The sequence below is a fragment of the Bactrocera neohumeralis genome, unplaced genomic scaffold, assembly GCF_024586455.1.
Source record: "Bactrocera neohumeralis isolate Rockhampton unplaced genomic scaffold, APGP_CSIRO_Bneo_wtdbg2-racon-allhic-juicebox.fasta_v2 cluster11, whole genome shotgun sequence".
Classification (NCBI taxonomy): Eukaryota; Metazoa; Arthropoda; class Insecta; order Diptera; family Tephritidae; genus Bactrocera; species Bactrocera neohumeralis.
In genome coordinates this window covers 21,908,703-21,925,232 of record NW_026089624.1, presented here as the reverse complement: position 1 = coordinate 21,925,232, position 16,530 = coordinate 21,908,703, and the positions used below count along the sequence as shown (strand labels likewise).

Genomic DNA, 16,530 nt, shown 5'->3' with positions numbered 1-16,530 from the left:
TGCGTATTGAGCAATGGAAACATTGTTCAAATGAAAACAAAGATGGCTGATTTCTGCGTTTTTACTATGGGCTCAACTTTTAACACATTTTGCTTGCTAAGGAAGGCAAAGGAAGGAAGGGAGTAGCGTTTTTTGGTTGTTTCGGCTATTAGTAATAGCCCTGATAGACGACAGCGATAATATGCATTAGCGGGCATAATTTACATTTACTTGCGCATTTGACCCAGTTAAATAAATGCACAAGTCCTCCGTCTGTCACCATAAAATTTCAATGCACATTAGTGTTGCTTAATAGCCCTGACAGACTACAGCGCTAATATGCATTAGCGGGCTTAATTTATATTTATTTACGCATTTGACCCATGTGAATGCAAGTTTGTAATGCACAAGAATTTCGTGCATTTGGCTGAATGTAGTAGGCAACATTGGTTAAAAATGACAGATTTTTGCTATTGTTTGACAGATGTCGCTTGAAATCTGCCGCCTTGTTTCTGTTTACAGCTTCAGAGGTAAACAGTTTTTATATTGCTAATTAAATTATGTGCAAGTATATTAACAAAAACAAATTTTAATATTTTTAGATGACAGAAAATAAACAACGCACAGTTTGCTATCCATTTTTCCAATATTCTTCACTTTTTCACACACTTTCATTTCACTTTTTGTTTTAATAAATAAACAAATTTCACTATCAGCTGTCCAAATGCACAAGTCTGCCGTCTGTCACCATAAAATTTCAATGCGCATTAGCGTTGCTTAAAGCGCATTAATTTTGCTCCTCAGGGCTATAATGTAAAAAAAATTGGTACATTTAGCTGAATTTACTAAATTTTAGTAGGCGACACTGCACAAAAATGGCTAGTTTCTGCTATTGTTTGACAGATGTCGCTTGAAATCTGCCGCCTTATTTGTGTTTACAGCTTCAGAGGTAAACAGTTTTTATATTGCTAATTAAATTATGTGCAAGTATATTACCAAAAACAAATTTTAATATGCTTAGATGGCAGAAAATAAACAACGCACAGTTTGCTATCCATTTTTCCAAAATTCTTAACTTTTTCGCACTCTTTTATTTAACTTTTTTTGTAATAAATAAACAAATTTCACTATCAGCTGTATAAATGCACAAGTCTGTCACCATAAAATTTCAATGCGCATTAGCGTTGCTTAAGGCGCATTAATTTTGCTCGTCTGTCAGGGCTATTAGTTACGTACCTAATAATAGTTGTAGAATGCATTCTTGTTAGGACTACGTATAATTTTCTGCGCTACGAAACTGATTTTTTGCGTTTTATAAAATTGTGATGCATTTCATTTTACATTTATATAATCAAATAAAGATTTGTGTTTTTATATATTTTTCTAGTATATTTACTTATTTAATAACTTTATTATTGGCAAATCAAGGAAATGTTTTGTGCGTACTTATATCTGCGTGACTGTTTATACGTACTTCTGTACATATAATCTTATCTTGGTCTGGCAAAAATACGTATTTATACATGAGTATATACACAAACGAGAACTGTTAATAACTTAAAAAAAATTAAAAAAGCTATGGAATATTATGTGTTGAAAAGATGGTCAGTGTTTATATATCAGACTAATCATCCATGTCATATTCATGCGAAGTTATTAAAAAAAAAATTCAGTACATAACGTTAGTACTTAGTCCCAATATACACCTTGTTCTTCAGTCACAAATCGTACTATTTGCTCTTATAAATATTTACATATTTTAACTAAAGCCGATAACTGAATGTACTTACATATTTAAATTTGGAACTTAAAACAAACATCGAACTCGTTTTAAACGCTCGATTAATACTTATGAACATATGGTCGTGTATATGTATATTTGCATATACATGTATATAGTATGTACATACATAGTATGTATACCAAAATACATTTAAGTGTATATACAATATATTACTCAGCAAGGGGTTGAATGATTCAACTACAGTATGTATGCCTGTCGGATTGCTTTCCGTATCTTTAGAGCCGAACGGTTGAAAAAAGGGAAACATTAATTTCTTACTGGTTAGTAAAAGTATACTTACATCTGAATCTCATTGACAAACAAAAAAAAAACAATAACTAAATATATACTATATGTACATATACACCAATACTGTACTGCGATGATCATCTTTGCTTTGCTAGATTTTCAAATTTCTTGACAATCATACCTTCCCAATAATTTTTTTCAATTTTCAAATTTATTTCACAAACTAGAGGACCCGCCCACGTTTTACTGTGGCTGACATATAATACTACTACTACTAGTTTAAAAAAAATTGGTCATAAAGCATTGCGGGTGATAATAAAGCATTAATTTTTGGGGGGAAATACTGTTGAATTTGGGCTCTGCACCAGTTGGAGGATAAGTTGAAAAAAGACGAAATGAGCACCGAGGACAATGAAGGCAGTGGTCACCTTAAAGAGGCGAAAGCTCTGTACAAAAGAGGTGCCTCGCAAGTTCATAATCTAACAAAAACCACTAATTGCTGATTGTGACGACGAATACCGATCAAATCACGGAAAACATCGAGTTAGGACGGCAAGTGGCATCTCATGACATCGCCCAGAAGATGGGAGTTAGTCACCAAACCATTTTAAACCATCTGCAGAAGACTAGATACACAAAATTTTGATGTTTGGATGCCGCATGATTTGACGCAAAAAAACCTTCTGGATCGAATCAACACCTGCGATATGCTGCTGAAACGGAACGAACTCGACCCATTTTTTAAGCGGATGGTGTCTGGCGACGAATGGATCACATACGACAATATCCAGCGAAAACGGTCGTGATCGAAGGCCGGTGAATCGTCCCAAACAGGAAGGCCAGGACCAGGAAGGTTTTGCTGTGTGTTTGGTGGGATTGGATGGGAATCATCCACTACGAGCTGCTCCTTTATGGCCAGACGCTTAACTCTACCATCTACTGCGAACAACTGGACGGCTTGAAGCAGGCGAACGACCAGAAGCGTCCAGAATTGGCCAACAGAAAGGGTGTAGTGTTCCACCAGGACAACGCCAGACCACACACTTCGTTGATGACTCGTCAGACGGGTTTTGGTGCGGCTTTTGTGTAATAGATAAAGTGATTGAAAAAATGTTACAGCGATCGGATTTAGTTCAAATATGCGCCGTTTCGTTCGAAAATCTGTTTCCATCTAGACGGAAACTTCATAATACCCCCCTCTTAGAAGCCCCCCTCCCCGCCACATCAAAATCCGTTGCTTAGTTTTGAAGTTTTAAGCGTACAAAGGGACATAGAGACAGAAATTCGACTTTCTTTTATACTATGTATTGATAATAATGTCTACAAAAACACGTTTTTAACAATTCATAAAAAAAATATACGTATAAAACAACAATAAATATCCTATCTTTTCTAATACCATTAAAAATATGAAAACCAAAATCCATAACGATCGGTTAAGTAAATTTTACGATTTCAAATTTACATTGACTTTTATCATACTAGTATGGATTAATCCCACACTCTTAAGGAGCTGCTCCGCACGGAAGAGAGAGTAAGGAAGCAACAGCACTGGCAGCAGGCTGCAGGAATGCGCCATGCCAAGGTACTTTTAGGAGGGTACAACCTCTCAAGGTTTAAGGATATAATTAACCTCCCTCCTTATCGCACTCTACACAGGGCACTGTAGGCTCAGGAAGCACTTGTCCAACATGGGCATTAGAGTGCTTCAAAAAAAAGTTTTGAATTTTTTTTTCAACTCTTACCCCTCAAATGTTAGTGATTGACAAACAAAAAATCCTCCCTCAAGCCAGGCGCTGTAGCTTAACTCTAAGGGGTCGATATTTTTTTTAGGTTCCCATACATTTTACACAGGAATTTTCGTTTTTTCATTCACACTAAAATTTCACCAACTAATTTTCATTTCTCAAAATAACCATCACATATTCAGAAAGTTCACTTTTCAAATTTTGAAAATTTCCTAAAGAGTTTTTACATACATACAGAAACACTATAATTGTGCGTATGAATTAAAACCCAAATGGCTGAACGCTTCAAAATTTAATTTCAATCAATAAGTGCATTCCCAGGAATTGTAGATTCTTTACCAGAATCCCTTAACTTAATGTTTACTGTTTCCGAATTGTGGCTTACCTAGTACAGTTGTGGGATTTTTCTCCACGAGCTGAGCAAGTTTTTCAAATTGTTGTAATATTCTTTCAATGTATTTGTACAAAATTACTAATTGAAAAATAATTTTTAAAGCTTATTTATTCGTTCACCATTATTGTCTATTCGAATTTTCCCGAAATTAACTCACGTTCAACTTCAAACAAATTTTTTTTTGTGGTGAAAGCGATAGTTTTATACATTCATATATTCTTGGCTTACGCAATGCGTTTATTAATGGCTGATGGGTTTTTGTTAAAGTAATTTTAATAGTATACACGTTGGGCATGCAAATGGGTAGTAGTCACGAACTCAATCAGCAGAGCTGTGAAGGTTGATGAAGCTAAAATGTTTACACTCTTGTATATAAATAACTATATAGTTATGTTCATATTAATAGCAATATGAGTTGAGATATACTTAATGTAAAAAAAAATTTTGGCAAGAGGAATTTCACTTAAAATTATCATATTTACAAGGACATTTTACGTTGATCGATTGAGTTTTTCATAAAAATTACAGAGCTGTTGTTAACTGTGCGTTGTATAAACATTAGTACATAATTTGCGGTTAAAAAATATCATTACTGTAAGAAAACCGCATTAAAATTAGGTAAGGCAAAATATTAATTAAGGTAAAATATAATGGGCCATTCCAATACTTACGCCGAATGATCTATTAATTTAATAAAACCCTTAAAATTGTAAAGAAAACATGCAACGATATATAAAAAACATAATCGATATTCGACAAAAGTAGTGTCAAGTTGCCTATACTTAAAAAACAAACTAAAAACTTTAAAAAAGCATATACAGATAAATAAACTGAAACTAAACACCCAATTGTTAGCTTTGATAAGTTTAAGAACGAGTTAATTCAAAATCTATAAATATAAAAATTATAGGGGTATTCGCTTGCTCTTGCAAAACCTTTGCACGGTGCAAGAATTGCATATATTTCCTCTTGGTGCACCGGCACAACAACAAACACACGCAGAAAATTATTTGCAATGGCTGTAAAATATGTCAGACCAAAACCCATGTATATTTGCGTGCAATGTCACGCAAAAATATAATTGCAACCCTGTTTTAGCTGTCATTTTACATAAAGACATATTACGTCGTTAAATGGTTGAGGAAGGTAAGTTTCAAATAGATTTTATAATTTCTATTTATATTATAAAGATTTGTGACAGTTTTTTTTTGTTAAAAATTTATGCAGAAGATGTGCCAATTCACAATAGCCATGCATAATAGTCATTCACAATAAATTGACCGAATCAGCCGTTCATCAGTATATCACTAGATTCTGCAATGGGTGCTCCGTGCCCTAGTATATTTCGGTATAGTATTGTTGCAATCTGCAATCTTGCAAGAGCAAGCGAAGACCCCTTATGCGTCACTTTTTCATCTTACTTCTGAACCGTTTTTAGTAAAATTTAACACAGAGATTCAGATTGATAAAATTAGAACATAGGATTTATAATACAAATCTGTTAGAAGTCAAAACAATGTACAATATAAATATAAAATATATTTCTAAACTAGAGGACCCGCCCACGTTTTACTGTGGCTGATACATAGGTTATACTACTAATACCATCTATATGATTTCTATTAGTTAGATTATAAATATCTAGTTAAGGAATAATCGCATTTTTGGTGAAGCAACAAAAATGAATCAAAAACCATTTCGTGCGTTAAGAAAGAATTGGTTTTTGGGGTAAAAATACTATTGAATTTACGCTGTGCATCAGTGAAATCAATCGAGTCCAATCAATTGTCAGCCAGGTGGACTGCATATTAAGAAACGGTTCTCAAGCGTGGAAAGACAAAAAAAATCGGCTGGCAAGGTTATGGCATCAGTCTTGCAATGCTTCGAAAGGATTTCTGTATATCTCAAATTTTAATAGACCTTTTTATCAGCACTTCAGTTACATATGCTGCTATTTTTTTATGCCAGATCTTTTGCAATTTTAAATTGCCTGTCAAGATACCCCCTCCAATAGTTAGCAGGTATGAAATAAATGTTATAGCTACCCATAGATGTATTGAATCACCCAATTTATCACAGAAGAACGAACAACTCTGTACACGTTATGAAAACTTGTCAACAGATGTCGCCTTTTACTTTGGCATCGTTTTGTTTATTGCACGTTTACGCCAATTTAAGGTTTGAATGTTGGATACTGCGATGGTAGCGCAATCTATCGGTCAAACATTCTAAAATTAGTAATTAATTACAAATGGAAAATTAATTTTAAAAAACATTTTCCAGTGGACCAATTTGTGAATCTAAACCATTTTCGAATCTCCTTGAACACACACAAAAAATTGTATCAAAATCGGTCCAGCCGTTTAGGAGCAGTTCAATTACAAACACACGGTCAGAAGATTTATATATATAAAGACATAACCATGTGTTCCAAATTAAAACAAAAATAATAATAATTATGACTATAAATTTTAGTGAATGTTATGTATTCCATTGACATTTTATATTTTCCTTAGTAATTTTGCAAATTTTTTCTCAAGTACAATCAGTGAGATTATTAGACCACGTACATACAGGGTTTGTCCGGAAAATAAAAGGACTGATTTTCTTCCGCCATCACTGTACTTCGGAGCGCTCACAAACTGGATTCGATAGAGGGCGTTCCTAGCTAACGAACGAGCGGCGGGTCAGTTGTCTCCGAGCACCTGGGAAGTCAGGACAAACATTTTCGCGCGACGAGTTTCTCTAAGTGGTGCAAGCCGGAAATGCAGAGTTCATTAGAGCAGTGGTACGCGTTTAAATTCTGTGTGAATGTAACTCGGAAAATCTACCACAGTCATTTGATATAATCAAGTAGGCTTACCCAGATGTTGCTTTAGCAAGAAGTGGTGTATTTCGGTGGCACCAGGCCTTTTTGGAGGGCCAGGGATGGGATAGAACCGAGAGTTGAAGAAGGAAGCGAAACGTATTTGCAGCAAAAAAAAGAAAGAGGCCGAAATGAGTGAGTACAAAGGCTTCTCAAGCTGGCCAACAATCGTAATACACGAAAATTCTACAAAAGGATGCGGCGACTAACAGAAGGTTTCAAGACCAGAGCATACAATTTTTGAACCCCTCGAAGTGTTCTGGTGACTGATGCCCAAAACATACTGAAATTATGGAGGGACCACTTCTCCTGGCTGCTGAATGGCAGTGAAAACATAACATCAGGAGATGGTGAACTCGATTCCCAAATCGATGACGATGGAACAGACGTTCTATTGCCCGACCATTAGGAAGTTCTAATAGCAATTACTTGTCAGAACAACAAAGCGGAGGGGCAGCTGAATTGCTGGTCGAGCTATTCAAATTCCCGTCAGGATCGGAAAGCAACTCTCCGAACCGTTGGATACCAATCGAGGTTTCAGACAAGGAGACTCGCTGACGTGTGACTTCTTCAATCTATTCCTGGGAAAAAGGAATAAATGTGAGGCTGGTTGTGAACAAACAAGACGAAATATCTCCTGTTACCAAACAAACAGTCGTCGCACTCGCGACTAGGCTCCCACGTTACTGTTGACAATCATACTTCGAAGTCGTAGATAATTTCGTTTATCATGGAAGCAGCATTAACACTAAAAATAACGTCAGCTTAGAGATCTAACCAGAATAATTCTTGCCAACAAGTGCTACTTTAGACTGAGTAGACAATTGAGAAGTGAAGTCCTCTCCCGACGAACAAAGACCAAACTCTACAAATCACTCATCATCCCATATAGTGCAGAGGCATGAACGATGACAACATCTGATGAGAGAAAGGTTCTATGGAAGATTTGTGCTCCTTTGTGAATTGGCAACGGCAAATACCGTAGTCGATGGAACGATGAGCTTGTACGAGATATATGACGACATTTACATAGCTCAGTGAATGAAAAGACAGCGGCTTCGCTGGCAAGGTCATGTCGGTCGAATGAATGAAAACACTCCCGCTCTGAGAGCGTTCGACGCAGTACCCGCCGGGGGAAGAATGTCCTGGGTCCAATTTGTCGTTTCCAAGAAGTTCTCGAGAATTTGGACTGTATAGAACGGATTTTGAGAAAGGATTTGGAATAGCACCCGTATAAAATTTTTCTCATTCAAGCACTGAGTAAACATCGTTAATGTGCTGATTTTGCCTTAGAACAACTTGAAATCTATAACGATGATTTTTTAAGGAAATTATCTTCTTCAATGAGACCCACTTTTATCTGAGTGGTACGGTAAATGAACAAAACTGTGGATTCTTTTGCGAAAAAGATCCACAAATTATACATGGACAACCATTAAATTCACCTAAATTGAAAATTTGGTGTGGTTTTTGGTCTGGTGGAATCATCGGTCGGTGCTTTATTCGAAAAGAAGCTGGTGACACCGTTACTGTCATTGGAGAGCGGTATATATCTATACCTATGTATATATCGACACTTTAATGGCCGCAATTGGAAGAAGATGACCTTGACAACATCTGGTTCCAACTAAGCGAAGCTACGTGCTACATAGCACATGCAACGAATTATTGCGAGAAAAGGAGATTCGATAATTTCAAAAAATTGTGAAGCTGCATGGCGCTGCTTGTCATACAGTGGACGATGGATGACCAATATTAATTACCTTAGCAGCCAGTTCTACGATACCGGTATTGACCCAAACTTTATCCAGCCAAGGGCTGTAATTTCAAGGATCAAACCGTTGGCATCGGTAAATAATAAGTTAATAATATCATCATTTGTAGAGCAACACCTAGCAGTAGGGTTGAGTTCAAGAAGGGCCGAAGGAAGGAAACTGCTTCGTTTGCGTCAAAAGACCAGACCATAACCTATGTACATGCAATGGTTGAACTGTCTTAGGAACTGTTCAGGGCTTAACGCACAAAAGGAGTGGTCCACACCTTATGTGGCTGCCAATGCAATACTGCGATAGCAATGCAATATGCACCTAGTTCGCGCAATGTGACATTACTCCAGTCGAGTGACCAACAAGGAGCCTCCACGGTCTCACGGAGCTTAACTAGGCAGCATGATTTCCAGTCTGATCAATCTCCTATACCTTCATCCTGCCCAATTACCGTGCGAGGGCCACAAGGCACCTCCAGGTTCCTCACACCGTCTGTTACGGTTGTCAGACCGTACTACGTCGGAACATTAAATCAGTAAGACTATTGATCTGGCTGTTGTCATTTCCGAATGCGTTCCAGCCGGCACACCACATGAGAGTGGAGTGTATTATTCGTTGTCCCTTACTGTAGGAGTCTGCCCCAGCCACAATCATCCATGGCTCGTCAAACCACACTCAAGTGTGACAACCGTCGATGCGGATAATAAGCCTCGGCCCTCCTATCTGTCAAACACTCGTAGGGGTATGGAGCTGACGGAACAGATAGATGATTCGACATTCTGCACAATGAATAACACTTCTTGCCCGTAATATTGTAGTCGATGGCGTTAAGATTCCGACTGTCATCAACCCTAAGATTTTAGGTGTGACTTTTAACAGCCTGTGCTTCTTCACGCCCGCAATTATTGCTAAAGTAGAGCCGCAACAAAATCAAAGTCGCTAGCCGGTAACACATGGGGAAAAGAGGAAGAAGCGTTGTTGGCAACATACAAGGCAATCGGCCGGCCGATCCTTAACTACGCCACACCAATATAGTCGCCTGGAACAGCAGACGAGGAAGCTACAAACATGGCAAAACATTGCACTCCGGACTACGACAGGATCCCTCTTGATAGACCTGCATAGTGAAGCCTGTATGCTCCCAGTTAAGGAGCATAATGAACCTTTTCCTAAGCAGTTCCAGCTTTTGCAGAAACTATCCCTGCAGTCATCTGCTTGGAGCGGAACAGCCTCCTAGGAGCATGAAGAGGTCATTCCTCAACTACGTCGACGAAATCAAAGAATACGCCGACCAGACTTCGGACGCCACTAACTTCCGACGAGCACTGACCGCCATTCATAGCAGAGCCATTAACACCTTCACCTCCCTCTCAGTGAATGGCGTACTTGTAGTCAAATCACCACTCATTGCAGACGAAGAGCTCGAGTTGCCGCGTGAAATGAAAGTGACCAGCAGCTTCGTTCTGCAATAAGCCAACTATAGAATAAATTATGCTTCCTTAGGCAGAGGAAGAAATTTCGCAAAATTTGCTTTGCAGGAACAGGAATGATTCAAAACATACGAGGAGGAGTGTATAGGATTTCTCTATCTACACAACAATGTTGGTCAAAGAGAATGAGCTGCTCAATTTCTGACTCAGTAAAAGGTGGGGAATATCGTGCACTATATTTTCCGTAAAACTCAAACTAATAAAAAATGTGGGATTAAAACTGAATTGTCCTTATTTATAACAAACTCGTTTCTCTTTCCGTAAAGGGGGGTGTAGAACTTTTACCCGGCATAACGTGGCAAAAACTATTGTCCTACGAAGGAACTTAGATTTTTCGGCTTTAGAATAGTATTCTCCGATTTCGGGGTTAAAATGGCTATGTACGGATATAGGAGGTCCTCCTGATCATATATATAGTTGCCGTTGACTTATGGTTTTTGAGATATTTGCATTTAAAATACAAAAATCAACTATTTAAAATGCGTGTTTCTCCGATTTATAAGGAATTTTACACTTATATTTGTAACTTTTATATGCACTAACACTTCACTAATTCCTTTCTAACCAATTATTTTATATTAAATAGTTTAAAAATAACTTTAATTCCATATTAAACTTTGGTTGAAATCCATTTATTCATACAATAAGAAAATGGTTGCAAACAAGCAAAAAATTAGTGTTGCCATATTTTGTAATGGAAGAAGGAATAAATAATAAATATAAGAAAAAAGAATGACTGCCGCCAATATAAAATTCATTATCGTGTGATGATTAATGTAAAATCTTTCAGAGTTGTCATTATCTTGATAATTCACTGTGTTGGATCCGTCAGAAACACCGCCAACACAAAAAGAAGTTCAACTCGAAAGATCTGAGCACGAACAGGTGTTGGTCCGACCAGGGTTATTTTTTTGAAGAGCGGCCAAATGCAGAATGGAATTCTATGCGAAAAACTAATAATGTGTTATTTTTTTCCTGTCATTGGGGTATTATTTGTTTTCTTTATTGTTTTTTCTTTATCAATAGGAGAAACACGCATTTTAAACAATCTAATTTGTAACTTTAAATGCAAATATCTCAAAAACCATAAGTCAGCGGCAACTATATATATTCTTTTTCTTGATCTGGACGTCCTCTATCCATATATACCCATTTTTACCCCGAATCGGGGTGTGTTATTCTAAACTTTACCCGATTTTTCGATTTCGCAAGATACAAAACCAAGGGCAAATGCACTGCACTTTCTTTTTTCCGAGACACATTGAAATAATTTTTAATACGTCTTACATAAGGCAATTTTGGTTTTAATAAAGAAATTTTAACTGTGTCGTCACAAAGGATTTACAAAAAAAAATAAACCCTACCACCCCCTTAACAAGCACTGCAATTTTAGTGAACAGAACTGTAGACAAAGCATTACAACACAGCAAAAATATTATTTCAAAATAATAACGGTAATAACATTTTAAATAGAATCAGATATCTAATTAGATAGTCCTAATATTTTTTCGCTTTTAGGATAATAATATATTATTTTATTACTTATATACAATATTATATTGTTATAACTGCGCATGTGCCTGCCACAGCCAACTGTCAAAAGCTCGCGACCTTTTAGAGGCGAAAACGTTAATAGCTTTGCTCATCTTCTGGTTGTCCTAGATGCATGTAAGGGTGTTATATTTTACCTACGTACATATGTACTATATAGACATTTAAATATTGTGTATTGAAAAATGCTATATCAATTTATGTTTTAAACATTCAATAGTACCGTGGACATTAAACAAGTAAATTTTATGTCTGAAATAAGTTCGAAAACCTCTATCCTAAAACATTCAATTTCCAAATCCTATAACTGACATTTAATTATAAAACTAATTTTAGGGTGTAAAAACATTGCAAAATAATGTTTATATATAATTTACAATTTTTCACAATAAGAAACAAGCATTTTCAAACGATTACTTAATTCACAACAGTTTATTCAGAATAATTCAGATACCGGAACATGAACAATAAAGGGAAAAATATAGCGATTTTTTGTAAGCATTGACGGATCCCAGGAGATATTGTCAATATTACTGGCACATATATATATTTCACACGAGTATTAAAAAATCATTTCAAAAGTTTTAATTTTGCACATTCTCCCACAACTACTTTCCTGTTTTTGCGTGGGGTCATTAAAAATCAGAAAAATGAAGAAATTTCGAACCTGAATGTACATTTTTTTGTATTATTATTACTATTTTTTAATTTTTGTAAAAAGGTCTTTACTATATTTTTTACCTTCTCTGCACCAGAAAAATAATTTATTGAGTCAGATCTTCTCTGTAAACGATATTTGATGTTTGGATCGGTGAGTGTTAATTTGTGTTTGTCATCATTGGAGCAATGCCTTGCAGCAGGGTTGCTCCGTATCCTGCTGACTCGTGCTGGCATTGAGTCCAACCCGGGCCCGGAGGAATTTTTCTGCTGCGTTTGCGCAAAAAGGCTCCATCCAAACTCCTCCTCGGTCAGGTGTAATACATGCAATGGATGAAGCCATCTTAAGACCTGCTCAGGCCTTAAGACTCACAGGGAGTGGACCACGAGTTACGTAGCCCCATGTTGCCTCCGCAATACTGCGACACTAGCCTTTACGGCTGTGCAATCTGCACATAGTTCGCGCGCTGCGCCGCCACTCACCCCGAGTGGCCAACAGAGGACCTCCACGGTCCCTAGGAGCTCAAACAGGCAACATAGCTCCCACTCTGACTTACCCACTTACTACGTATCGATAGCTGCGGTCCAAGAAACCAAACTAAACAGCCGCTCAGATCTTCTGAGATGTGCAGGTTTCAACGTAATACGTAAAGATCGCGAGCGAGATAATGGTGGTGACCTAGCCTCTATATTTTGCACAACACCGTGCAGTATCGTCTAATCGATAAAGGGTATAGCTATACGGTCAGGCGATGTCGAGCTCGAAATATTTAATGTATACATCCTCCTAGTTACATGTTGCCCTACAGGATATCACCCGAATATAGGTGCGCTACTTTTTGGTGAAAAGCGTTTGGTACTAGGCGACTTTAACGCGCACTACGACCTTTGGCATTCCTGCCTGTCAAATGATCGTAGGGGGATGGAGCTGGCGGAACAGATTGACGATTCGAAATTCTGCACAATGAATGACGAAGCCCCCACCAGAGTTATGGGCACACGTAATAGCTCGCCTGATATTACCATTGCTAGCGGTGGTCTGATAAATAGCATAACCTGGCGACCTATGCTAACTCTCGCATCAGACCATCTGCCCATAATTATCTCGATCGAGAAACCTCCCGATTTCGTTTCGCGTTGGCGAACGTCGATTCCGCAAGGTAACCGCAACAGCCACCGCTCGCTTCATCCCGGCTGGAAGAATAGCGGAAATCCGCCCTAATTTCCCACCCGAAGCAGCCGTTTTAGCTAACGAGCGCAACACCTTACGCCATGCCGATCCCGGGGATCCCCGAATAAGGGATCTCAATTTGGAGATTCGGCGTATGGTAAATCAACATAAGCGGACGAAATGGATAGAGCACCTGAAGTCCTGCAACCTCTCCACCGGTGTGAGTAAGCTTTGGGCTACTGTCAAAGCTTTGTCTAACCCGAAGAGACACGACGACCGAATTGAGGTTCAATTCAATGGTCATGCCTCTTCGGACCCGAAGAAGTGCGCGAGCTATTTTAGCCGGCAGTTTACACTGCACCCTTCGGTAGACAAAGCCAAGAGATGTGTTAGCCGACAGCTGCGCATAATGCTAAACGACTGCGCGCCACTTTCTTTCACCGATGAGGAGGTTCAGAGTGTCAAAAAAGCAAAATCCTCAAAATTTATTGGCCCTGATGGAATTAACATGCTAATCCTAAAGCATCTAGGCTCGACAGGAGTAAGTTAACTCACCAAGGTCCTCAATCTATCGCTGACCACTCTTCAAATACTCGATGTGTGGAAAGTCGGAAGAGTGGTCCCACTACTGAAACCTGGGAAACCCGCCAACAAAGGGGAATCTTATCGTCCGGTAACTCTCCTCTCCCCAGTAGTGGAGACACTTGAGTCCTTGCTACTCCCGATCTTCACTCACCACCTGAGCCTAGCCAGCCACCAGCATGGATTTCAAAAGTGCACAGCACCACCACAGCACTTAGCGTCATAAACGCTCGGATAGTTCGTGGCCTCAACCAGAAAACACTCTGTGAGAGAACGATCCTCGTAGCGTTGGACTTGTCAAAAGCTTTTGACACAGTCAACCACACAACGCTCTTGCAGGACGTTGAGAAAACCACGCTTCCTCCAGGGTTAAAGAGGTGGGCCATGAACTACCTGAACGGTCGTCGATCACCCGTACCATTTCGAGGTGAAACATATAAACTGAGAAAAATTAAACAGGGGGTACGCAGATGAGGAAACTCCAGACCTGCCAAAATACTGCACTTCGGACCACGACGGCATCCCTTTTGATGTCTCTTATCGAACACCTACACAGTGAGACGCTTACGCTCCCAGTTAAGGAGCATAATGAACTCCTCTCCAAGCAGTTCCTGCTGGGATGTTTTCGTAGAAATCAACCTTGCAGCCATCTGCTTGGAGGGGAATCGCCTCCTAGGAGCATTAAAAGGTCCTTCCTTGACTACGTCGACGACGTCGTACAGTACGCCGACCGGACTTCGGACACAACTGACTTTCGACAGGTACTGACCGCCATTCACAGTGAAGCCATTAACACCTTCACCGACTCCCTTCTCGTGAATGGCGTTCTTGGAGTCAAACCACCACCCATCGCAGACGAAGAGCTCGAGTTGCCGAGAGAAACGCGAGTGACCCTTGCGCAGCTTCGTTCTGGATATTGTAGCACTTATCCATAATAGACCCAGACATACCCAATGTATGTCCTGCATGCAACGAGTCTCCGCATGACACTGACCACCTCTTTGCATGCTCTACCAACCCCACTCATTTAACACCCTTTTCCCTTTGGTCCGACTCCCTCGAAACAGCACGTTTCCTGGGCCTTCCGTTAGATGACGTCGATGACAACACAGACAACCCTTACCATTCTAACGGGGATTGATAACCGTTAAAACAACAACAGCAACAGTAAAACATTATTTTCGTAGGTCAATCCCTATTACTTCGAAAGTTCGGCCTTAGAACTTGTTCGTAGTTAGGCGAAAAATGTTTTACTGGAAATTGAAGTCGTTTAAATGGAATTGGCAGATTACTTGGGATCAGCGTTGCACATGCCTGGAGAACTTAAATTCATCAAAAGCATAATTGGAATTCCAATTTGTAAAGCCAATTCATGTGGTGGCAGCTCAGAAGGGTTTAATGAATTTAAAAACTCCAGGGGATAATGGCTATTTGTAGTTTTTTATCCCCTGATGGCGCCATCTATATGTCGACTGGTGCTTAGAATCTGCTTCTTTATCGATTGTCCTGTGAGAATTTCATGATATTTTATTGATTGGAAGTGAAGTTATTGCGTGTAAGTGTCAGTATATTTGTGTTATCGGTGCGAAAATGAGCTCCGAACAAAAAGCCTATATTAAATTTTGTTTCAAAAATGGTAAAACTTTTACCGAAACGTTTCAATTGATGAACCAAGTTTATGGCGATGATTACCTATCACGTAGCAGAGTGCACGAGTGGTGTCAACGTTTTCAAAGTGGTCGTGAGGACATAAATGACGATGGGCCAATCAAACTCCGTGATCACCGGAAATTTCATCGAAACTGTGGGTGAATTCATCAAAAATCAGCCGAAATCATCATTGTAATTCATGGAAATGGAACTGAATATCTCCAAAACATCGATTTATCGCAAAGGTGTGTGCACAGTTTGTTCGGCACAAATTGACTGACGACCAAAAATTCCTCAGAATCCAACATTCGAAGGACGATTATTTGACCAAAAATCACTTTTTAACCATTAAGCACTCCCCGTATTCACCTGATATCGCACCGTGCGAATCCTTTCTTTTCAGAAAAATGCATTTGCCCATGAAAGGAAAGCGTTATGAAGACGTTGAGGCCATTCAAAAAGCTTGCACCGGCATACTGGCGGCAATACCGGCCAACGAGCTAAAACACTCATTCGACTGCTTTTGGACCGTGCAAAAAGCTGTATTGAAGCAGAAGGAGACTATTTTGAATAACATAAATTGATTTTGCCGAAAAACCATTTGTTCTGTTTTTTGTTTTTAAAGACCTGTTTACTTTGGAACG

At 38.8% G+C, this 16,530-nt stretch overlaps 1 protein-coding gene across 16 annotated transcripts in view; it reads right to left on the bottom strand.

Moving 5' to 3' along the window:
- LOC126766105 (plasma membrane calcium-transporting ATPase 3) overlaps positions 1–16,530 on the bottom strand; it is a 211,527-nt gene that overhangs the window by 175,979 nt on the left and 19,018 nt on the right. The window contains exon 1 of one of the 16 annotated variants that reach the window (XM_050483908.1): positions 4,145–4,165. The exons of the other annotated variants lie outside the window; for them this stretch is intronic. The gene's annotated coding sequence lies outside the window, so the exon portion shown is untranslated. Of the gene's footprint in view, positions 1–4,144; positions 4,166–16,530 lie in introns of those variants that run through there. 16 annotated transcript variants of the gene reach the window in all.